Genomic DNA, 24,252 nt, shown 5'->3' with positions numbered 1-24,252 from the left:
ATTTAGGAATTCAGAATAGTTGTTTTTTGAAGCGTTTATAATTTCATAGAAAATCTAGCTTAACACTCCATTAATTAATCAGGCTTGGGGCTTTAAGAGTCGCTCTCTCTCTCGCTCGCTGGCTATGCAACCGAAGGAGCAGATTTTCCTCCTTTTTCCACCCTTCCAAAACATCGGAATATGTATATTTTTCAAATTATGCACTTCAATTACAAGGGAAATATTTTCCCACCAGCTGTTTCAACAAGCGAAGGGGCTGCAAAAAAAAAAATCCAGGCATCTGACGTAGGAAATGCCACTTTTTGGGGGTTGTGTGCCACCCAAGGATCTCCCAGGACCCACTGCTCTGAAACCCACCCAATGGCAAAGCAATCGAGAGATACACGAATGAATTCCGGCACGTCCTTAGGCAACAAGAACAAAAATTGTATTAGGTTATCCTTGCCACACTCACACTCAAACACACACACCCACATTGTGGGTGGCAGGGTGGCGGGGTTGAAGTGGAAGGCAAATGGCCTTTCACGGTCGTTGCCGTCACTCACTCACACATTTTGTTTGCTGTTCTTGTTGCTGAACTGCTTTCAGCCCCAGCAACAACCTCGATACATTGCGGGAAAATATTTATGCATATATTTACACAATTTGTAATTAATTATGTGATTTTCCATGAATTAATTAGTCAAGAAATTACATTTTGTGGCCCACTACTAACCTTTTAATTCAAATTATTATTAAACTCTTTGCTTTATGTTGATTTTTTGTATAAATAAAAACGTTTCTAATAATAATACAAAATACAACAAATTATTGACAATTCATTTAATTTATTCTTTATTTATACAACAAATATATATATAATTTATATTTCAATTATATATATATTTTTTTTCTTTCTGTGCCTCACTTTGGCCACAGCCAACAAGGCTCGCTACCCGTGACACATCGGACTCGCTGTTAAGGGGGCCAAGCTCACGTTTCCTTGTCACACCCTCCCCACCCCCACATTTTCCGACCTTTCCCGCTTTCCCTCTTTTGGGCTTCTCTGCTCGCTCTATCTCTCTCGCTGCTTGCCTACTCATTTGTGTTAAACTTATCGCTACCCAGCAGTTATCAAAGGAAATGGGATTGGTTTCGAAGATAGAGAGGAAAGGTTAATTAATAAGCTAAGAGGTGAAAGAAAGCCTTCTTAATTTTAAAGATTTTGTAAGAATTTTATTTTTTGAATAAATAGTAAAAGGTCACCTTTCCTTGTGATAATATATTCTAATTTGTGGATATATTGTCATATAGAAATTACTAAATGCTTTGAAAATCCTATAAAAGGTGTCAAGAACTAGCTTTTTTTTAAGAAAAATAAATGCAGTTTTTATTATTTGATTAGTATTGAAAAAATTAGGCTAAAAACAAATATGCTCTGACTTCAGTACCTTAAAAAAAAGCATAGCATACTTATGAACAGTTTTTTAAGGTTTTAAAATCTCTATAGTAATAACTGGAGCATCTTGGATAATTAGGTCTAACGATATTTTATAATAAATATTAAATAAATAATACAAATTCTTTAAATTATTATTTAAAATTGTAAAAGAATATTGGAATCTTATTTTTGTGAAATGTTTTGAATTTAGATGACCTTCATAAGCTTAATTTATTTTGAATTACACTTGCTCACATCCTTTACATTACAATATTATAACTTAAAACCAAAAATAAACAGAATAAGAATTAGATTCATATTATTTTTGAATAAGAGGTATTATCTAGTCTATTATTAATCGGGAATTTCCCGAGTGGGTGGCTTGGATTGACTTGGTTTAATGTTCGCCTTTCTGTGGCAACTAACTGACGACCGTCGACCGACAACGTCATCTCTCCCCCTTATTTTCCGACCACCCCCCATCCCCCCAAGCCCTGGGGTTTCCCCCCCATTGGCAACATGGTCTTCGTTCAATGTTCGTTTTATTATGGTTGAGTGCTGCCTCAGTTGGCGTCGCTGCTCGTAGCTGCCCCACAAAAAAAAAAGAAGAAAAATGAAAAAGGAAAAAGAGGAAAATACAATGTGCGCCCGCAAAAGCAAATAAAACTTTATCATTTGGGGAAGCCCTGCGCTTTCATAGACTTGCCTTGAGTGTGTGGGTGTGCTGTTGTGTGTGTGTGTGTGTGTGTGTGTGTGCGTATTTTTGTTTGTGTGATGAAGAGGTTTGGCCACACACACACATATACACACCTATGACTTGTGTACTTTCGCCTTGTTTTTCCGTTTTTTGCACTCTGCCAACTTTTTCCTTAATTTCTTGTTATTTTTTTATTATTATTTTTCCTGCTTTATTATTGCCTTTATACACATATACACTTACATAAATATATATGTATTTAAACCCCCTTTTGTCCTAGTGTGCGGCAGGTCCTTTTTCGCTACAGGTATGGGGTTTTATTTTGGCTTAAACTCATAGGTAAAGTTTTGGGGCCTGGATTTCGTTTCACGTTTCGTTTCGTTTCGTTTATTTATTTTCCTTTTATTTCCGTCGCTTTCCCCCATTTTCCGCCGTGACCTTTTTAGTGCTGGGGGGGAAATGCTGGCGGAAGAGAACATTTTCTGGGCGTGGCTGGCCCAAAAAAGAAAAAAAAATGTAAAGGAAAAACAGTTGCCTAAAAGGCTGGAGTGGAGTGTTTGTTTATGGCTATGATAGAGGGACAAAAAGGACAAAAAAGGGAAGCTAAAAGGACCAAACTGTGACTAAGGAACTTGTACTCGCTTAGAAATTGTTGCGTGCCTTCTGGCTGATTTTAATACAATAAATAAATAAGCTTAACCAAGGTTAGTTAATGGCTAATGTCGGGAGTATCTTTTGTTAAGTGAGTCGAAAAGGATTTATAGTTAAATGGGGAAGTATTTTCTAGGATTATGGAAATTTTCTAAGAAATAGGACTAGATTTATATCGAATAATATAAGGTGTACTTTGCAAAAATTAAGTGTTCTATATGTATTGCATATTAAAGATATAATATTGTTATTCTAACAGGAAGGTTTAAAAGATTGTTGATAAAGAAACGAATGAACTGTTTAAATATAATATAATATACATATAATATACAGTAGTAAGACCCAAAATAAAATACTTTCAGGCTCTTTTTTCAAATCTAACTCTGTATTTTAAGCAAATCCTGAGTAGGCAACGGAATCAGAGCAATCAACAAATGGAATCGGGCACCATTATGGCCACACCTAGACCTACATAAGCAGCTACCTAGCACTTAAGGACACCGTTTTCCCCAAACTCCAAAAGCCGAAACCCCACCCGACATGGAATGAAAAACCACCCCATCGGAAGGGCAAAAACTACGCAAACTAAAAGGCTGGCATTTTCTTTTTTTGTTATTTTGCTCTTATCCGAAATGGAAATGGAATGCCAGCAAAGGGAAAAGTTGCCAAAGGGAAACCGAAACAAAGGTAGCAATGGAATGAAAATACTCGTACATAAAAGTGCGGGAAAATGCCACAGAGAGAGAGAGAGAGAGAGGGAGAATAAGGGAAAAAAGGATGGCCATGGTGGGGATTTCCTCTGGTGGAAACTCCCTCCCTCCACCTGCCATAAATTATCCACAGCACAATGGCCCAGAGCCAGGGCAAAGTCAAAGCGAAAGAGAACGAAGTCTATTTTAATTTTGACGTTGTTAGTGACGAAGGCAAAAAAGAGATTACAGCCAAGTCACTGGCAACGCAAAGACAAAGACCAACTCTCAAAGCCAAAAGACAAAGCCAAAGCCAGCTTAAGTGTTTCTTGCAACTTCCTTGCTCCCTCACTTTGAAGGGGGAAAAGCCTGGGACCCTCAAACCCCAAGGAAAACCCATTGGCAACTTGGAGTTAAGGCGTAGCCAAGTGAGACGCAGCCAGGTTCTTTGAACATGTTGCGCCTGATACAGTGGAAGCTCTATAAGTTGGATTGCGTTTTCATTAAGAACAGTGGGTATCAGTGATGATTATTGAAAGGATTCCAAGAGGGGGATATAGCTGGGATTTCAGAAAATGCTCTTAATATTAGCTCTATAATTAGGGATACTTTATGATTAAGATCTGGGGAATATGGATGATTTTTCTTAAGGTTTATAACAGGGAGATAAGTATTGCAATTCAGAAAATGATTTAAATAGTAGCTCTATAAGTTGGGTTATGTTTTTAATATTAATTGAAAAGTAAGGAAGTGTTTTTTAAGGTTTATTAGATTGAGATATAGATGGCAATTAAGAAAATGCTTTATATATTAGCTGTATAAATTTGGTTACATTTGAATTAAAAAGACTTTGTACACCTTTTTTAGATAGACATATTTAAGAAATATTTTTAATATAATAAAGTACAAATAAACCCTTAAGTATAGATTTAAAATGAATTCAGTTTCCTATTCTTTATGTAGCTCATATTAAATCCTATTAGTGTTTACTGTATCATTTCTGACAGCAAAATACTTGGCATATATCAAAAGACCAGGCAGCACACTTGTATCTCATTTGGCAAAAGTATCTGGAACTGAGGCGGCGGAGGCTAAAAGGGAATGACATCGTGTGGGCATTAAAGGCATGAGAACGCCCCATGCAACAAAGTATCTCTGCCTTTTTAATAGGTTCAAACTGTAGTGGCATGAGTAACAGCAGCAACAGAAATACACAGAGAGAAATGGGGTTTCAAATTTTCCTATATTAAAAAGCATATATATTACATATGATATTATATATTTATATAAAAATATTTATATATGAAAAATATTTAATACATATCTAATAAAAATATAAATATATGTAACAAGAATCTTTTTCTATGAAATAAAACAAACAAAAAACATTTAAATTTTACTATGATAAATTTATAAATTTGTTGTAATATCTTAAGATATAAATTAATAAGCAAATTCTGTTTTCTATTCAATAAAAACCCAAAACAATAATTAATATAACTAATGTACATTTTATTAACTCCCAAGGAGCATTAATTAAAAAGAAAATTCTGTTTTAAATTAACTAATGAATTTATAGAACCCAAAATCTATCTTATTAAGCCACACATTTTTTTTTGCCGTGCAACCAACTTGTCTAACAGGCCGCGTGTGACGCAAAGTATCTTTGACTGTGGACTCCCAGTATCTGTATCTGTGTGAGCTGCCTGTTGCGAGCGTGTCTCTGTGTGTGTGTGTGTGTGTGAGTGAGTGGGTGAGCACAGAGCGACTCGGCAAAAGTTCATGACGTTGGCTGAGCTTGATTTTCAGGCCATTACAAGGGGGTTGGAGCGGGGGGGAGTGGGGGCAACTGACTCCAACTGGCTGGCAAACAAGCTGCCTTGTTTGTGTCTGTTTTCCCTGTTTTCTGTGTTTTCTGTTTTCTGTTTTCCGTTTCTCTGTGCCTCTTTTGCCTCTTTTTTGTTTTGTTTGCCTTGGTGCGTGTGTGTGTGTGATGTGTGTTTCAGTTTGTTTGTTTGCCTTTTGTGTGCGCTGGGGGATTACGTAAGGGAATCCCCAACATTTTGCAGCGCGCGCGCCAACGCAACGCAGCTGAGAAATGAAATGATAAAAAGGGGGAGGCCCCCAGCTGTACAAAAAATAATAATAAATAATAATAATAAGAAAGAAATGCAAGGGGGGGCGTGGGCGTTGCAACGAAAATGTGACTACTGACGCTGTGCCTGTCTCATGTTTTATGCATTCTTTCTTGCAAATAATAATAATAATGCAGAAAATGTATCTTATAGATACAGTCAAAGAAAGGCAAGGGTTCGGCTTGGCAGTTATTTTTCCTGTGGAATTACATTTCGCTCTCTTGCTCTCTGTGACTCACGGAAAAGTCTCTATCCCGGCACTTGGCGGTCTTCTTTCTGTCACAAAAAAATATTGATAGTAGTTGGGGGACATTTTGTGTCCTGCCATATGGAATAGAAACCTTGTGTTACTTTCCAACATGGTTTCTATGTCCTTGAGACCGAAGTACAGACAATTCTGGTTAGGTCGAAATATGCATTTTATGTTCTTTCAAAGTTTTGGTTGGGGAAATCTTTTTGATAAAGTTCTTAGAGCAGCAATAACTTAACAAAACCATTGAAAAGCTAAGCTAAGTTCAGGTAGCTTCAGTTTTAGTTATTCACAAAATTAAAACTATAAGAATTATTATTGGAGATACCTTGAAATTCTCTTCCTAAAAATATATTGTGAAATTAATTTAATATTTTGCCAGAAGGCACAACCTTTCTTCTTTTGATTAACCTTAATGTTTTCTTTCAACACTTAACTGTTAAATATTTAAACTTTGCCTATTTAAATTCAAGCGAATTTCATGTAAATCAGAATATAAAATAATTCACTGGTAGATAAAATATATAGGAACTCCTCTTAGTGAAATTTCTTCCAGGAAACCTGGGTTTTGCCTGTCGAAATTTCATCGAAAATCTGAGATTCCTACAAATGATTTTGATTCTGATAAATTCTTAGAAATTGTTTGGCTTAATTTGGCCAAAATAGAATCAATAATTGTACTTACTGCCTCGACCGCTGCCCTTGCGACGCGCCATTTTCCGTGCGTGTGTCCTGTGGCTCCCTTGTTGCGCTTTTCCTTGTCTTGTCTAAGTTTTTCCTTTATTTTACATGGAAGGACAACTGGTGGAAATTAGGTTCCTTGCGCTTGACTGATGTATATTTAATAAGTGTTGCCCAGAGCTGGGCCGCCCACTTTCGTCACTAAGCGTGTGTGTGTGTGTGTGTATGGCACAAAGTCGTCGTAAACGTCCTTGACGCACACAATGACGAATGTCCTTGCTGCCTGTCTCTCGCTTGGCTCGCGTGCGTGTGTGTGTGTGTGTATGTGTGTGAGAGAGTTTGGCCTGGTTCCCACTAGACAAATAGCAGAGCCATGTCCAAAGTCCTTCTGGGGTCCTGCTGGTATTATCCTGATATGCCGCTAGCCCTGGGACCTGGTGGAGATTGCAGCCCGCTTGCTGGCATTGCTGCTGTCTCTTTCTTTCTATAACTGTATATACATATATTTTCTGGCGAGTCAGTTATCCTTTTAGTGGTATTCCTGTTCCTGTTCCCTTGTTTCCTTGTAAATAATGCCTAGTGCCGTTGTGGTGTAAATCCTTATAATCCTTTGGGTTTTTAGTGCGTTTATATATTTATATTTGTAAATAACCTAAGAAATGTTTATTGGTTTTTGTATGTTTGCCTTTTGATATGACGTTTTCGGTTTAATTCTTATTTTCTTGGCTTTGATTTCGTTTTATTTTTGTTATTTATTTCAAAATTTTCGCTTTGAGTCCAACGTTCAGCGTACACCGTGCGTATACGCAATATCGCAGCATGTGCGTATACGCAATATTGAAATTAATTCGCGCGCGCGACCGCAAAAAATTCTTTCGAAACGAACAGTTCAACGTGCTATTGAATATTCCTTATCATTAATTCTCCCATTTGAATTTCTCATCTCTCGAATATTATGCTCTAAAAATGGGCCGTGTGCGAAAATCTATTAATAAATCGGAATGACAGACGTATTCGCCATGCGTTTTTATGCTTTTTGCGTTACGTTTGCCTTACGTTGCCTTTGCGCTGCGATTTGATTTCTTGCGTTTTTCTTTATTTTCTTGCGTGGCTGTGTGCTTTTTTTTTTTGCGCATTTACCGAAGAGTGCGAGAAGCGCGCGAAAACGAGAGGCGTGCGTCGACGTCGGCGTTCACGGACAAACAGAAACAGAAACAGCAACAGAAATACCGAATCGCTGGCAAGAGAATCTCGTTCGTGGTACGAAATTCCCGCCTTGCCGTTTCGTCGTCGTGTTTGAAACTTGTTTCTCAGCTACTCATTACTTGTACACGGCGGTACAGTGGGGTTGTTTGAGTTATTTGCATATAAAAATTAATCATCTTTGAAATAAGTATCAAGGAATTTAGAGGGAAAAGATAACTAACCTACAGTGCATACATTTTTTTACATTTTAATAATATATTTTATTATTAAAATTGATATATAGAACAAAGTTATCATGACAATTAAATTGTACAAAAGACTGCATCATTAATTTAATAGTTATTTGAGTTTTTTAAGCAATTTTATTTTCTGGAAAGCCCATAGTGCAAGGGGAGCTTCGCTCTCGACTATGTGGCACCCTCTCAGGCCACATTGGAGCAAAAGAGAGCTCCTCTCTTGGGCTAACAGAAATTTCTTATACTCTTACTCTTACTAACAGAACTGTCAATAGGAATTCCCCTGCTATGAATGGGAATCCCTCTGTAAGTTTATTGCTTAAACTCATTAAATATTTAATTAAAGTCTTGGTAATTTAAGAACTAATATTTATTGGGACATAAAAATCAATCAATCAAAGTTTTAATACAAGTTTTCCGGTAGGACATTAGTAATAGCGAATAAGAAGGCAATGTAACAGCTAAAAGACAAATATTAAATCAAAAATGGGCATAGATTGTCTTCTTTTATTAATTTAATCATATTTAAAGTTAATTAAGGCGATCTTGTTTGAGCATTTGATTAATTTCCTATGAAAGTGACAGTTAATTTTATTTAAGGGAAGCGTTAATGTATCAGAGATCCTTTCAGTTTTAATTCAGGATTTCCTGTTAACATAAGTCCAATTAACAGTGACTAAAATTTTAAGAGAGCTTTAAAAGAGCAAAAATCTGTGAATATTGTGGATTCCTAAAAAAGAGTGTTCTTTCAATCTGTTTCAATCAGCTTTACTTTCAATTTCAATCTGAGAGCTTTCAACTTTTGTGTGTTTACCTTTTTTTGTTGATTTGGTCAAATTAAAAGAGATAACTTGCTTCTCTTTTGAAAGAGACTGATTTGGCTTATCAGTGTGTCATAGAATATATGTATATACCATGTGTGTGTGGCCAGAGATAATACGCATACTGCTTAATGATAGCAGCTTTAAGCCTTCTGCTTACTGGGTCTTCATCAAAGGTGAAGCTGTTTTATCTCCTTTTTTTGCTATTTAATTTGTGCAATCAGATATTTATTCATTATCCCAGTTGATAAGATGACTGCAATTAAGCGGGCAGCCTGGAAGTAGGCAGCAGAAAATTAGGTAAAATGTAAGATACAATGTTTTGAGATACATTTTTTTATTTATATTTTATTTTGAAGTATTTTTCTATCTCTCTGCAGTATGTAACTATGAACGTTAACTATGATCAGTAAGTATCAATAATAAACATTAAGTAACTATTATAATGGATTATAAGCTAAGCTAAATTTAAAATATTCAAATTCATTAAATCGATATTTTAATATGACAATTTTGTCTATAAATCAAAGTTTAAAAAATGCATAACTATGCCAAAAAAGCTTTAATTTCAATTCGGAAAGCTGTCCTATGCAAGTTTTTGTTAGGCTAATAAGTCTGCATTCACAATTTAAAATTGAAAAAATTTGAATTTTTTGACAATTTTAAAGATGTATCTTATCTTATATTTTTTTGAAAAAAATCGACAAAATTTCGAAATCCATTTTTCCCTGCCGGAGATAGCTAGATCGACTCGGATTTTGATGCTGATCAAGAATATATATGATTTATAGGGTCGGAAATGACTCCTTCACAGTTTTACAAGTACCTAAATAAATTACAATTCCCTGCAAAGGTATATACATATATAAATAGTCTTCGATTTAAAATAAATCTTGCACACATGGCGTATACTTAATTTTACGTTAAGTATACGCCATGTGTGCCATACGGAAAAATAGTTTAAGAAATAATAAAGATAAATAGTTTCATGATAAATAGTAACTATGATCAGTAATTAACTATAATCAGTAAGTAACTATTATCAGTTATTCGCTATAATCAGTAAGTATCAATGAACATTAAGTAACTATGCCCAGTAAGTAGCTATGACCAGTAAGTAACTTTAATCAGTAATTAACTCTGATCAATAAATATCAATGAACAGTAAGTAAATTCGACCAGTAAGTAAACTATGATCAGTAAGTATTAATGACCAGTAAGTATCTATGAACACTAATAAACAATGTGTGAGAGAGGCTGCAAATGAAGCAAACGTCTACATTTGTTGAGTTGATATTTCAAACTGAATTTTATTTCTTAAAGTCCTAGCTTAGGTAGCTAACATGAGATTTTCATATCCTTATTTCTAGACCCACGGATCGGTATATCCCCGACCGCGGGAAACATAATCTCGCTCTTATCTCTAACATGTGGTGACCACTCGCAGGAGGTCATATAACCCACCAAGTGTGTACCTAGTCGAGTTAGGTATGCACACATGTGCTAGAGTGCAGGACATCTGCAGGCCAGACGCAACACTTTGGTGTAGCTACGTTTATCTTGCCTATACATAGACAAGCTCTTATCTCTCTAATATACAAATGTGTGTTCTTTCTGAACATTCTGCCAAAGGCCGGCAAAAATAACATAAGATTTGCTTATGGATAATTATTCTTAAATGATTTAGTGGACTGTAATTATATATTTCATTTAATTTTTTAACTTAAATCTTGTTCTAAGTGTTCATTTTTATTTCCTTTTTAAAACATTGATTTTCATATAACTTAAATTAACATTGGCTTGAATTTGTCTTTCTTAATAATAAAACTTATAATTCTTCGTGTTCTGATGAACATTCTGCCAAAGGCCCGGCAAGCTTGTCATTTAGTTAGCAATATTTTCTATTTTTTTTTTACTTGTGTAAAACAACGATTTAGTGGACTGTATTTATTACTATATATATATTTTTTAAATTTAGGTATCTGTGTATCTGTATGTTTCAATATGTTTATATCTGTATAAGTATAAGTAGGTATAATGTAATTTTCGCTTATCTGCATCCGATGTTGACGATGTTGATGATGCTGCTTATCTGGATTCGTCTTGACGATGTTGTTAGCTGTTGTTGTTGTTGCTGCTATTCTTGAAGTTGCTGTTGTTGTCGCTGACGCAGTTGTTGCTGCGATCGTCCTTCCTTCTAATGTCGTCTTTTGGTTTCAGGTTTTTTTTTTATTTTTTAGTTTTGGCTTGGAGGTGTCTGTGTTGAATTTAGCACTTTATTTATTTTTTTTAATGTTGGCACCAAGTTCCAGTTTAACTTAACGTCAGTTAAGTATTTTTATGCTCTTATGGCATTTATTTATTTATCAATTTTAGGAGCTTTTTTTTTATTTTTTCACATTCACTGCTAATGTTAAAGCCTTAGCACGCTTCCACTTCTTTTATTTTGTATTTTGCCGATTTTTCGACCACAAAAATTAATTTTAACAAAATGGTTTTTTATTAAACCAACCAATTTTTTGCGTTGGAAAAATAATGCATTTATTATTATTTTTTTTTTAAACAATAAGGACTCTTGTTTATCCTTTTGCTTTTTTTTTAGTCTCTGTTTCTTACCTCGTGGGGGAAAACAAGAGATTTTTATTTTCGCAGCCTTAATATTTTAAGATGCTAGTTTAAAACTCTGAACCTCTTACCACAGGGGGGAAAGTTGCAGAGCAGCCAAAGGACCAAAATGTGAGAGAGGCTGCAAATGAAGCAAACGTCTACATTTGGGGTTTTTTTTTTTTTTTTAAACAATAAGGACTCTTGTTTATCCTTATGCTTTTTATTTAGTCTCTGTTTCTTACCTCGTGGGGAAAAAAACAAGAGATTTTTATTTTCGCAGCCTTAATATTTTAAGGTGCTAGTTTAAAACTCTGAACCTCTTACCACAGGGGGGAAGTTGCAGAGCGGCCGAAGGACCAAAATGTGAGAGAGGCTGCAAATGAAGCAAACGTCTACATTTGGTGAGCGGCCGAAGGACCAAAATGTGAGAGAGGCTGCAAATGAAGCAAACGTCTACATTTGTTGAGTTGATATTTCAAACTGAATTTTATTTCTTAAAGTCCTAGCTTAGGTAGCTAACATGAGATTTTCATATCCTTATTTCTAGACCCACGGATCGGTATATCCCCGACCGCGGGAAACATAATCTCGCTCTTATCTCTAACATGTGGTGACCACTCGCAGGAGGTCATATAACCCACCAAGTGTGTACCTAGTCGAGTTAGGTATGCACACATGTGCTAGAGTGCAGGACATCTGCAGGCCAGACGCAACACTTTGGTGTAGCTACGTTTATCTTGCCTATACATAGACAAGCTCTTATCTCTCTAATATACAAATGTGTGTTCTTTCTGAACACAATGACTTGCAACTTTTGTAACACAACACATTTCTGAGACTTGGCAGGCAGAAGGCACTTCGTTCCGGGGATGTTGGGAATCATAAAAACTGATGTGGGAGATTTGTTTTGGAACAAATTTAGGAGCAAGCTATTTGAATGAAACTATGGGGTTATTCTTCTATATTATTTTACTATTATATAATTTGGAGCATGCCGAATCGGCGGACTATATATATACATATATATAGCTGCCATCGGAACGATCAGAAAAAAAAATATAAAATGGAAATGAAAGCAGGCATTACTTTATTGTTTTTAAGCATAAATGTATATAATTTATATTGCATTAATTCCCAGTGATCGAATTTCAATCTGCAAGGGTATATAAATTTCGGCGTGCGGAAGTTCTTGCTTATTTTTTAAAAGATGTAATTAATATAAAAATGTATGAAATATAATAATACAGGATGGCAACTTTAACTGTGCTAATGTCAAAAAAAATATTTAAATTTCTACAAAGTGTATTAAAATATCAATCAAAAGTCAATTAATTGCTTACCGAAGCATATAAAAAATTCTCTTCTTCTTATTCTTGTATTTATTTAATTTAATCAATTTGTTCATCAATTTTTCTCGCCTTCTATTTGCAGACGCACTGAAAATAACCGGGAGGTGATTAACCTTCACTCGATAAATCGAAAGACAATGAGGCAGCACCATTATATTGTCTCCGAATCATTTGATACAGACACCGATCCCAGTCAAAGGCTGTTCGAATTGTGTGTAAATTGTGTCGAAAAAGAGGCTAAAATAATGCGGTGTCAAAGGAAATTAAATGCCGGGGAAATGTTGTGGGTTTTGTGGGGAAAATTCTGATTGTGTGGGGGAAGCTGGGAAAATGCCAGAACATTGGAGAAGATGTCAAGTAGGTTGAGGCTTTGACCTGACAGCTGTGAGGATTCTCAGTTGGCGTGACAAGTAAAAGGCGTGGCCTTGAGCCTCGTTTTCCCCGCCCATTTATTATAGTAACCCCGCCGCCCAATCCCCTTCAATTTAATTCCATATGAGCAGATGTACTTACTGTCTGCTTCAACGACTTTCAATAAAATTGTGTGTGCCTTTTTTTTAAACATTTTTTGTTTCCTTTCGAGATGAAGAATTTTCACAAATCATTGATATTTATTAGCAACGCACATGAGCTCACCCTAATCACATCACTCATCCTTGGCTTTAGATCCACACACTCACATTTCCATATATATATATATATATATATATAGTAATATATAGTATATATTCCATCATCAATGAAGCTGTTCTATGCAGCTGATTTTTGTTTACAATTTCTCGCTTTTGTTTTTAATGCGCAGGCGTCATTTGCCGGCTAGAAGGCCGCCTTCCAGTTCCAGTTTCGAACAGTAATTCGCACTGGAAGGCTGGAAAAAGAGGGGAAATTCGAAAAGCTTAACAGTTTGGCGCCAAATCATCAAAAGCCAGCCGGAATTTCAACGTGCAGTCCGTCGTTTACCGAGCTCGTGAAAGGATCAGACAGCGGATCGAATATTAGTGCGCCCGAAAAGAGTTTTAAAAGTACAAATAAATAATATATAAAAATAAAAAATACGAGAAAAACTATTATCATTGAAAACTTAAAAATAAAAACTATTTAAGACTTTGTTTACTCCACGAATTTCTACTTTAAAAATAACCCACTTTTGTGTTGTAAAATGTAAACAGAGAAACGCTAAATAACAACGAAAATAAACAGCAAATGTGAGTGCTACAAATTATATGTACAATTATCAGAAAATTTAAAAGTCATTAATTTTAATTGACACAAAACAATAAACAGAGAAATTTCAAATACAACATTTGCGCAGAATAATGGAAATTCATAGATATTTCCGTACCATTTGTGAAGATTTATAGTTTCTTTTTGTGATATAATCATAATAGAGTCAAAAAGTTAATTAAAAATGAATTAATTTGTATTTAACATATTCATATTTTAATGAAAACAAATTTGTAAGCTATATATCAATGAAATAACCGAATATTTTCCACAAAAAGTGCTTTTGCATGTCATAAATATGTAAATTATTCCGAATAAAAACACACCGAATTAAAAACACAAAAGAAATTAAATATGCTACCTGGAAACGATTTTTTTCAATGAAATAATGATCATCAATCAATCATTTACTCTAATGGCTTTAGTTTTTATAATAAAAAGCTATTTGTTATGCCCAGCCAATTATAGTTTAACAGGTCATAATTGCATTCCTGGAAATCTGTGGATTTCTCTATAATTGAGAAAATAAATCCTAGAAAAAAATCATACTTTTCACGAATCAAACGGTTTTTCTATTAACATCACACGTAAATAAATATATAAGTAACATAAAATATGCATGAAATCATTCATTCTATTGACACAATTATTTATGTCAAACCTGACCTTCTTTGAATTTTTTAGGTAAAGAAAAATTAATCTAACCATAAAAAATGAATTTCCCAGAATCTTTCGGTTATTTTTATGTTTTATTTGTTCGCGTAAAAAACAAATAAGCAAACAGAAATAAAGGACAAAAAATTATAAATGTCCTTCTGTTGCCATAACTAATTATGTCAAACCTGACCATAATTGGCTTCTTTCAAATATTGTATATATTTTTTCGTTTTTTTTTGGGTTGGCCCATAAAAAGGGTTCCGTTCAAGGACAAATTGCCTTGGTAGCGTCTCGCCAATACAAATTTAATGACCCATAAATTAAGTAAAAAGCAAAAGAAACAAAGTTTCACTTTGTGGTCTTGTGGAGGGATAAAAATCCCTTGGTTCCATGTTTAAATATGGTTTTGTTGCATTAAATTTCTTTATATTTTGAGTGCGCAGTTTTTTTTATTCCTTCATTTTAATAAAAATGTGGGGAAAATGTGAGAGTACTCGGGTGGTAAACAAATATTGGGAAATAAAACAAACGAGGCGGGTAAACAGGCTCAATAATATCATGTTTTCAGGTTACTGAACACGGTTATCAAGATTATGGTTTAAGGAATTAAAAGATGATTACAGAATCCATTTCCATCAAAAATTTAAGTGGCGGAAGGAAAATGATGTCAAGTCTTACAATAAAATAATTTTACTTCGACATGGAAATCTTATATAAATAAGCTTTTGAGTCATTTAAGACGAAATTCTTAAAGTTGATTAGGCCTTGAAAAATGGGTTAATTGGTTATTGCTAAAAAAAAGTAGTTTCGAGTTAGTTATGACTGATTTAACATCCTTTCTTGCTTAACATATTTTTCTTTAATTTTTCGTATAATATTAAATCCACACAAAGGAAGTAATAATTAAGAAAATAAGATCTAAAATTACAAAAAGATTGGAAATTTGTTGAAATAAATCAAAAAGAATATTAATTTATATTTTAAGGAGTTCTTAATAACCCTAGGGAGCAATGTTAAATATTTAATAACAAACCTAGAATATATACCATATATTGAAGTGTTAATTTTTCCTTTTAAATAAATTCACTAATAGCATTAAGTTGCTTTTTTAACCCTTGCTTTTCATATAAAATCACAACAGAGGTCATTGTTCAATACGCCTGATAAGCTAAATATAAATGAGCGAAAACTATTTCCCATTTCCATCGGATGCCACACCACACATCCACAACCATTGCTCAATGTTCTGTATTTAATTGATCATATGCATAATTTATGAAAGTCTTGAAAATGCTATGGCTCCCCTTTAACTTGTATATATTTGACCACAAGTTGGGCCGAAAAGCAAGTCATGCGAACACACAATATCAATCTGCAGGCGGAAATCTGGCCACAATAGGAAATTGATGTCCCGACCACGGTCTGGCATTATTATCCAGCCATCCAAAGAGCTAAAGGACCCCCGAAAATAAAAAAGAAAGGAAAGAAATCCATGCCACATGGATTACAATTCATGTGGCTCCCTGTACTACATAGAAGATGTGTGAGCCTAAGTTGTATTAATGGCTGGAGGAGACTCCGTGCTGCGGATGCTCCATTGTGGGCACATCAAAGCAACACGCTCCGGACATAAAAGAATAAATTAAACGTGGATGAAAAATTCCAGGCAGCCAACGAGCAAACCGAAAGAAATTTGGAAATAGAAAATGGGCATGTTCTTTTGCCTTCGCAATGAGGCGCCAGACCTGGTGCTCCTCTTATATTGTAGACAGCATGAGGTGACATCTCCGCTGGATGTTTTTTAATATGTTTAGGACTTGCAGCACGGCATGAGGCATTTTAATAATAATACATTAAGTACCAGCCAGGAGTTGTACACTGTGCACTGGGCACCAAGAAAACGACCTTCAGTTCATTATCCTAAATTACCAAGGGCAATGTCTAAATTAAATAAATAATGCTTGCATGCCGCCGGTACTTATGGCTAAAGTCCGGCTAAATGAGGCATGCCATGGATGCTCCCCGTCTCTCCATTGATATAAAATCCTTATTTATGCTCCTTAAACTTTGGCCTTAAACATCTGGCATCCAGCTTGGCTGGTATTTATGCCCAAGTTAATTAGCCAATTTTCCCAGGGGACCTGAAGCTACTGTCAACTCCATTGATTGGTTTCCGTCATCGGTTGACTTTCTGAGTAGGGCAAGGACCAAAGGATAATATACAAAAAAAAAAAAAAAGGATTTGTCTCATTAGTCGACTTCCTGCTGTGTCATTTCGAAAAACTACAGATGTGACAGCTGTGAGTAATCGGTTTTATGGTCTAGAAAAATGAACTGAATAAATTTTCAGGGAGTTTTTCCGGAAATTTGTTTTTCAAACTAAATAAATGTAGCGTTTTTCTGCTATTGGATTTCAGCTTGAACAAGTTTTTATTCGATTTATTTGACTCTTCATAAAGCTTAGTTGAATGAGTTAGTGGGGATTTTTTATGTAATTATTTACGAATGAATTATTAATTGGTTTGTTTACTTACACAAAATGTAAGCCGGAAATGCAATAAATCCATTTGTTTACATTATTAACTAAGCTTTCTTTGTGCATATCCTAGTGGCAATTAAAAGGATTTATATTTAACAGTAATTCTCTTTAACCTTTTCAGAGTATATTTCAAATAATTTCAATGAAATAATTGTATAAATTTCTCTTTGATCGGATTCAAGGATTTGAACCCTTCTTGTGCGAATTTGTTAGCATGTAAAAAACCCATTCAACTCGTTCGTTAGCATTTCAAATGAAATGTAATCAATCCCCTTTTTACTCTTATTACCTTCTGATAGTAAGGACTCTTCTCAGAATGGGGTTCTGTTGCCATGCCTTCTGGGTAACTAACTACAAACTTATTTGTTAATTGAATTTTATGATATATTTACACTGGTTGTTAATTTTAGCCAAAGGAATTTCACTTTAAAGTGGTCTCTGCGTGGGAGACACCACTATTTTCTTCATTTTTTTATATATTGTTGTTGCTAAGTTATGACAGTTAAATACATAACTTGTTTCCGCTTCTGTGAATGGAATCAGCAGCATCTCAACTTCGGTCTCTTCATCTTTGATATGGGGCGATGCCTTTCAGCAAGCCGTTAAATGCAAAGAGTAAACAATAAACAATTCTCGAGGTTCTTGGCAGATGTCTGTATAGAGTAGACACAAACACACACACAACCAGAGCAAACCCAATCCACCCATCCGGAACACCCACTCAATGGCCCCTCCAGAGACCCAAAATGATGCCAACAATTTGGTTGGAGTGTACATATCGCCCGGCTGTCGGCTTTTCAGATACTTTTTCCCCCCAAAAAACGCGTGCCTCTTTTTTTATGCTGAAACTTGTACGCTCAGTGGCAAATTTTGAGGTTTTTCTTTTGTAAATGCTTTAAGGTTGAATGTGAATTTATGGACATGCCGAAAGATTTGGCATTGTGGGCCAGCCAATTTACCTGGGTCAGGAATAATAAGACGAAGGAGCATGCATATAAAAATTAATGTTTTTGGTGGGAATTTCGGGGGTTCGAATGGGGGATACCCTTTGCTTAAATGTAACTTAGTTAATTAATATATATTTAGATAATTGAATATGAGGGGGTGTTATTTATGCACCCATAAGTATGATATGATGCTATGATTTTAGTATTTACATTTGTACCCCAGACTTGTGTGACTTAAACAATGGTTTTAAATCATTAGAACTTCTAATACCCTAATACGAGGAGTTCGTAGTTAGTTAAATAATATTAATCATTTATATATAGAGCATTAATTATAAGAAATTGCAATTTATTATTATACTAAGAGACTATGCTTTTGATTAAACAGATTCGTAGCATACTTTTTTGGTGTCTGAAGAGGTGGTTTTAAATATTTATCAAAAAGTTTGTATTTTTTTTATTTTATTTTAATGATATTAATATATATTTTTTAAATTTATTATAAGAAGTTGCGCAATATTTTATCTATTATTTTGTTTAGAATTAAGCATAATAATGGTTTTGTTAATAAAATTGTTTGCATACTAAACTTAAAAAGTATTGTATATTGTTTTCTAAGTTTATCTTATATAAACATTATATGCTTTTAAATAAGAAAAAATATTATTTACTTAAAATCACTTGGGAATGCGGCATTTGTAGCATTTTTCGAAATTTTTAAAGGTGATATTAAAGCCTTTGAAACGAGCAGGTATCTCATATTTTCCTGTGTTATTTTTATTTAATTATCACATTTTTTTATGTGCCTTCTTTATTTTATTTTCACCCCCCAATTTTTATTAAAAATCGATGCCAATTGCATGGTTAATGTTGATTTCCGGTTAAAGAAGACAAAAAGCAGGAAATGTATGGATTAAATTAATTGAAGTGGCAATCATTGTGTAAGTAAATAGCATTCGCAGTACTTGGGCACAAACAAATTCAATGAATTGTTAATTGAAACCACTGAACCCGATATTCCCTTTGATATCCCTTAGGGAATATTTAAACATAAAAGTGGTGTACTTAAACACCCAATTTCCAGAGCAGCAATTTTATTTATTGTCCATTTTCGGATACTCTCCCGGTTTCTGGCCAAAGGCGTCGCTCCTGGAGGTGGCATTTGAACTTTGAATTGAGCCAGTTTGTTGTTCTTGGCATTTTCACTTTTCCCCCCCCCAATTGTTGTTTTTTGCACCGGTGAATTTTTTGGGTGTTTTATTGGTGCGTGCTGACATTCATTAGCATTGAATGTCTAGCCGTCTGACGTTTGCATATAAATTGTCTAATGGGGCCAGCGGGCATTGATAATTGTATTTGATGTCGAGGGGACTCTGGCAGGAGATGTGTTCAAATGGCCATTAAATTAAAAGAAAAAGATAGAAAAATAAGGGGAGTTATACTAGAAGCAATCAGAAATACAACAAAAAAAAGAAAGAGAGCCTTGCGGAAAGCTGGTCAAGTGTTTGACCGCAAAAAAGGACATTACCGAACGCCCATTACTCAGCACAAATAATAAATGATAAAAACTTGACTGCCATTCTGCCTCCGTCATTTTGCGTGGGGCATTTTCCTCCCCTCTTCTAGAATTTCCCTGTGAATTGACTTTTCAGCTTTCGACCGTCACTTCATATCATTTCCATTCATTGGCAAAAGCCCTCGAATTAGGGCCAATGCCATTTGTCCATTTCATTACGTATACGCAGTGTGAGCGCTAAAAGTTTTCGAAACCCAAATCACATTGAATGCCTGTCATTGTGGCATTACTCAAAACTCGTCCGAACAAAGAGGTTCACTTAGGTCAGACCGCCTAAGTCTGCCCCACAGCCCCCTGCTTTTTCGCTTTTCCCGCTTTTCCATAATTTTCCATCATCCCGGAGAGTCCTCTCATAGTTTGCATCACTTCATTTGAGCCGAGCATTTGCCGCTTCTTTTTACGACCATGTTAGCTGGATATGTTGTGTGTTTCTGGTGGCATTAGGGGCGACGTGACGGAAATTTGGAATTTTCCTTTTTTTTTACCAGCTAAAAGGATACAAAACGAGGGCAGCGAAAAGTGAAAATAAAAAGTGAGGGGAATTTTAAGTAGTAAAGGGACAAGTTTTTTTTCACACCATTTAAACTTGGAAGAGTCTTTAAAACTTAAGGATTTTGTTGAGGGCAAAACTTGTGCTAGAAATCTTTTTATATTTTGTTAATAAAACCTAGCATCGAGCCTTCGTAGCCGTGACCTTCAATAAAAATCCTTTTTACACATCTTTAAGATACTTTTATTGTGAATGTCTTGTACTAAATATCTTAAAAGGTAACTGAGAAACATTAAAGCTTGTTTTAATCATTTTTAAGGCAGTAAAATATTGTTTTGTGGGAAATTAATAAAGTATCTAGAATATATTTATCCCAATAATGTATTTTATTAATTAAGTTAATATTATAAAGTTAAGTTAATATTTTTCCTATAGTTAAAAATGCAGGTGTGCTTTATAGTGTTAAATATACAAGTTTTTTTACATCTACACTTTAAAGAGTTTTTGTAAAAATAAGGATTGAATTGGAACTTTTACAGTAAAAAGGTTTATAAATTTATCTTAAAAAAATTATTAAAAAATAATATTAACAAACACTCTTATCCATGCATAACAATCTTTAAAGCTCTTTTACGGTTGAAATAATATAGAAAAATATAGTGTTAACAGACAATATTTTTAATAGTATTACCCAAGAAAATGCAATAGTTCTTTGAATGTAAAAACAATATAATAAATGTATATTTTAAAATAATCTATGACCTATTTTCCTAGTTTTCCTCGAATTTAAACTAAAGGAAATACTCTCTCGTATACTTAACTTTTCTTAAAGAACAAACTAAACTTAAATAGAAATAAATTCTTTTGGAGAACTCCATAACTATTGACAACCGATATACAATATTTTTGGCACACATTCTGAGAGCAAGTGATTTCTATGACAATAAAATAATTCTCTTCATGTAGTCGATGTATATTTAAAAAGTTTTTCCTCTTGTTTTCCAAAGTTGTTGATTGCCAAACTTTGTGATAAAAAAAAACAGGGATATCTATTACGGTTTTTTACATGGTTTTTGTGTTTTTTTTTGTTGTTGTTGATGTTTTTGCTGTTTCTGTTGTTAAGTGTGTTCCGGGCAAAGAGTCAGAATCGTTTGTCTGGCAGCTAACGAAGCTCGAAGGAAGAAGTCATGTCTGGTTGGGTTCCTGGGTCCTTTCATCCATTTTCGTGGGTTAAAGTCAATTTGATTTATGCCAGCGTGTAATGTGCACGTGCTGGTCTAAAAGGCTCCTCTGAACTCCAAGCCAACGGGAGCAATTCTAATTGAAAGGATCCAGCCAGGGTTTGGTTTCAATGAAGATAAATTGCGTGAGTTAATGTGCAGAATTTGCACACTTTAAAAGTGGGCTGCAAGGCAAATTGCGCCTTGTTGCGCTTTGTGGCAAGTCTCGGGGGATTCCCCCACGGCTGCTGCACTCTTTCTTTCATTTATTTATTTATTCTGTTTTTTTGCAATTACTTAGGCAGCTGGGACTTAGCTAGGATTTTCCTAAAGCTTGTCATACCTTGCAGTAAGAGAAAATCTCGAGAGTCTGTCTATGCTGCAAGTGTATGTACAAATATCTAACATATGATCCATTTTCTCGTCCAAATTGGGATTTTCATCACCTTTACGGTCAAGATTAAATCGAATTTTGGTTATTTGCAGGCAACAAACAGGTAAGCTGAATGCAATTAAATGGCTTCTGTATTTGACAAGAGAAGTAAACAAATCCGTAACATTATTATTTTATTATTATTATTGTAGTTAAACATTTCTATGAAACTCTACCCTTTCTATACATATTCCTTTTGGAATTATATTCATAATGCTGTGTGTATTTACCAAAGCATGGAAAAGCTATCGGAGCAGAATGGTCAGGATAAAGAAATAGCCAGGACAAGGAGCTCCTTGTTGCGTTGCTCCTCTTTTACATAACGACAGAAGCTTTTCAACAGCTGCTGGAAGTGGCATTAAACTGGCTCACCTTTTTTTTTCTCCCCCTTTAGCCTTTATGAGCAAAGTTAACTGAAATGTTGTCAGCATTTTATTTTATACAGGCTAGCAAATTTTTTATTGAAACAATTATGTTGCCTGATGTTTTAGTTCGTCCTTTTCTTTGTACCATTTTAGGCCCTGGAAATCATTTGTTTTTAATTACAGACCCAGCATGGGCGGACACAGTTTACATGTCAACCTCATTCGAGATATGTATCTGGACAGTCCATTGTTGTTACTAAACACAAACCATTGACAGCTAATAGTTGTTTTGCCCCCAGGATAAATGTACATATTAACTTATGATAGAGTGACAACTCCATGGGGAACTGACCTGACCGCTTTTCATTAAATTCTATGTTCAATCAATATCCTGGGCTTCAAAGAGCTTTCAGTTGGCTTATAGGAAAATGGCTGGGGGTCATTTTGTCAGAGATGAAAAATTCTATATTACAATTACTTAATACTTTCCTATTTACTTATTTTCCATACACTAGTGTTGGTTTGAAGTCTTAAACTCAGAGAATTTGATATCTTTATCGGAATTCTTTGCCTTGAAACATTATTTAAACATATATATATATACATATGAGTTTATATAAGTAAATATAACTAAAATACTATATTTAAAGGCATTCATGAAATAAATTTCCAGTTCTCCAGTTATTAATAATAATACTTATAATGCATCATAATGATCATGAACTTTATACGTTTAAAGAATATGTCAATATATATAAGAGAAAGAACAAATTGAATTTCAAATAAAACAAAACTTAGAGTAATCAACAAATAAAGAGATTTATATTAAAAACTGTCCATATTCTCTGTGATTTTATACACATCAAACTTAAAATTATAAATATATAAATGGAATTTTTATTTATTCGGTTTATTTTTATAGAACTTAAACAAACGTTAGTATATAAAAGTACAAAATTTAACTTAGTTTAAATTATATTAAATATAGAAAATATAAAGAGTTTTGTATGCAAGTATTTATAATGTATTTATTTCCTTAAAATAAATAATATATTCTAATTTATATTCATTGTTTTTTCACTGTTAATAGAATATCGATATTAAATCAATATAAATTTTGTTTTTCTTTAAAAATATAGTAATATATATAAGTATAAGAACAACATACTACAAATATCTGGTTTTATTTGAAGCCATCACTATTACCTAATTCCTAATTTTGTCCTAAAGGCATTCTATCTCCTAAGGTTCGATATTAATTAATTCAGCTGAAATCTGCTGAAAGTTTATTTTCTATTTTGCCAGGAAATTCCTATTACAGGAAATTAATTTGCAATAGGACTAGTACATGTTCTGAGCAAAAGAAATTACCTTTCGATGAATGATTTTCTTGTAAAGTTTGCTCAAAAGTCATTGTAACTCGGACACTAATTGTGCCTTGAAGCAATTAATTAAGTGCAATACAAGTTCTGCTCTCGTGTAAAAGTTACCTCCGAGACGATTTATTATTTGCAGGAAAGACCGCAAAGTCTCCCTTGAGCACGTGCCGCCACGAGTTTATATTTAAATTTTCTGTATTGTTCCAAAATTCAAAGTTTGTGCCCCTTAGTTTGAATTTTGCTCTCATCGCGTGCGGTGGAAACTCGGTCCTGTTCCGAAAGTTTAAAAATATAAAACAAACAAATAGGCAAATGTGTGTATACATAGATGTTTTCATATATCTCTTGCTGATCGGCAGCGTGAATTCTTCTTTGAATAGTTGAAGTGATTGAGGCTCTCGAGAAATGGCATGAAAAATAAATAAATGAATATGGCAATTCGCATGTCAAACGAAATAATAAAGCTACAAGTGTTAAATGGAAGCAAAGAATTTTGAGAGATATGGCTTAATTTAATGCTTCCATTAATGGCTGAATGGGCCATACTATTGGGAATTTCATTTCTCGTTTCTCCTTTCGCTCGACTTAATTTCGAACAGAAATTCCAACAATTTTCGACGAGACACTGTAAACAAATGAATACATATTCTCCGCCAATTTACTTTATGGCCCTCATACTT

General features: G+C 34.2%; 2 protein-coding genes across 2 annotated transcripts in view; both read left to right on the top strand.

Annotated features, from left to right (window-relative positions):
- Nucleotides 1-13,683: 13,683 nt before the first annotated feature.
- LOC110191638 (G protein-coupled receptor dmsr-1) overlaps nucleotides 13,684-24,252 on the top strand; it is a 42,229-nt gene continuing 31,660 nt past the window's right edge. The window contains exon 1 of the mRNA XM_020962529.2: nucleotides 13,684-13,947. The gene's annotated coding sequence lies outside the window, so the exon portion shown is untranslated. The remainder of the gene's footprint in view (nucleotides 13,948-24,252) is intronic.
- LOC110191637 (uncharacterized) overlaps nucleotides 13,687-24,252 on the top strand; it is a 31,010-nt gene continuing 20,444 nt past the window's right edge. The window contains exon 1 of the mRNA XM_020962528.2: nucleotides 13,687-13,947. The gene's annotated coding sequence lies outside the window, so the exon portion shown is untranslated. The remainder of the gene's footprint in view (nucleotides 13,948-24,252) is intronic.

The sequence above is a fragment of the Drosophila serrata genome, unplaced genomic scaffold, assembly GCF_035046125.1.
Source record: "Drosophila serrata isolate PLE 108 unplaced genomic scaffold, ASM3504612v1 contig_184, whole genome shotgun sequence".
Lineage (NCBI taxonomy): Eukaryota > Metazoa > Arthropoda > Insecta > Diptera > Drosophilidae > Drosophila > Drosophila serrata.
The sequence above is the reverse complement of the archived record's forward strand: the minus strand, read 5'-3'. Positions and strand labels throughout refer to the sequence as shown.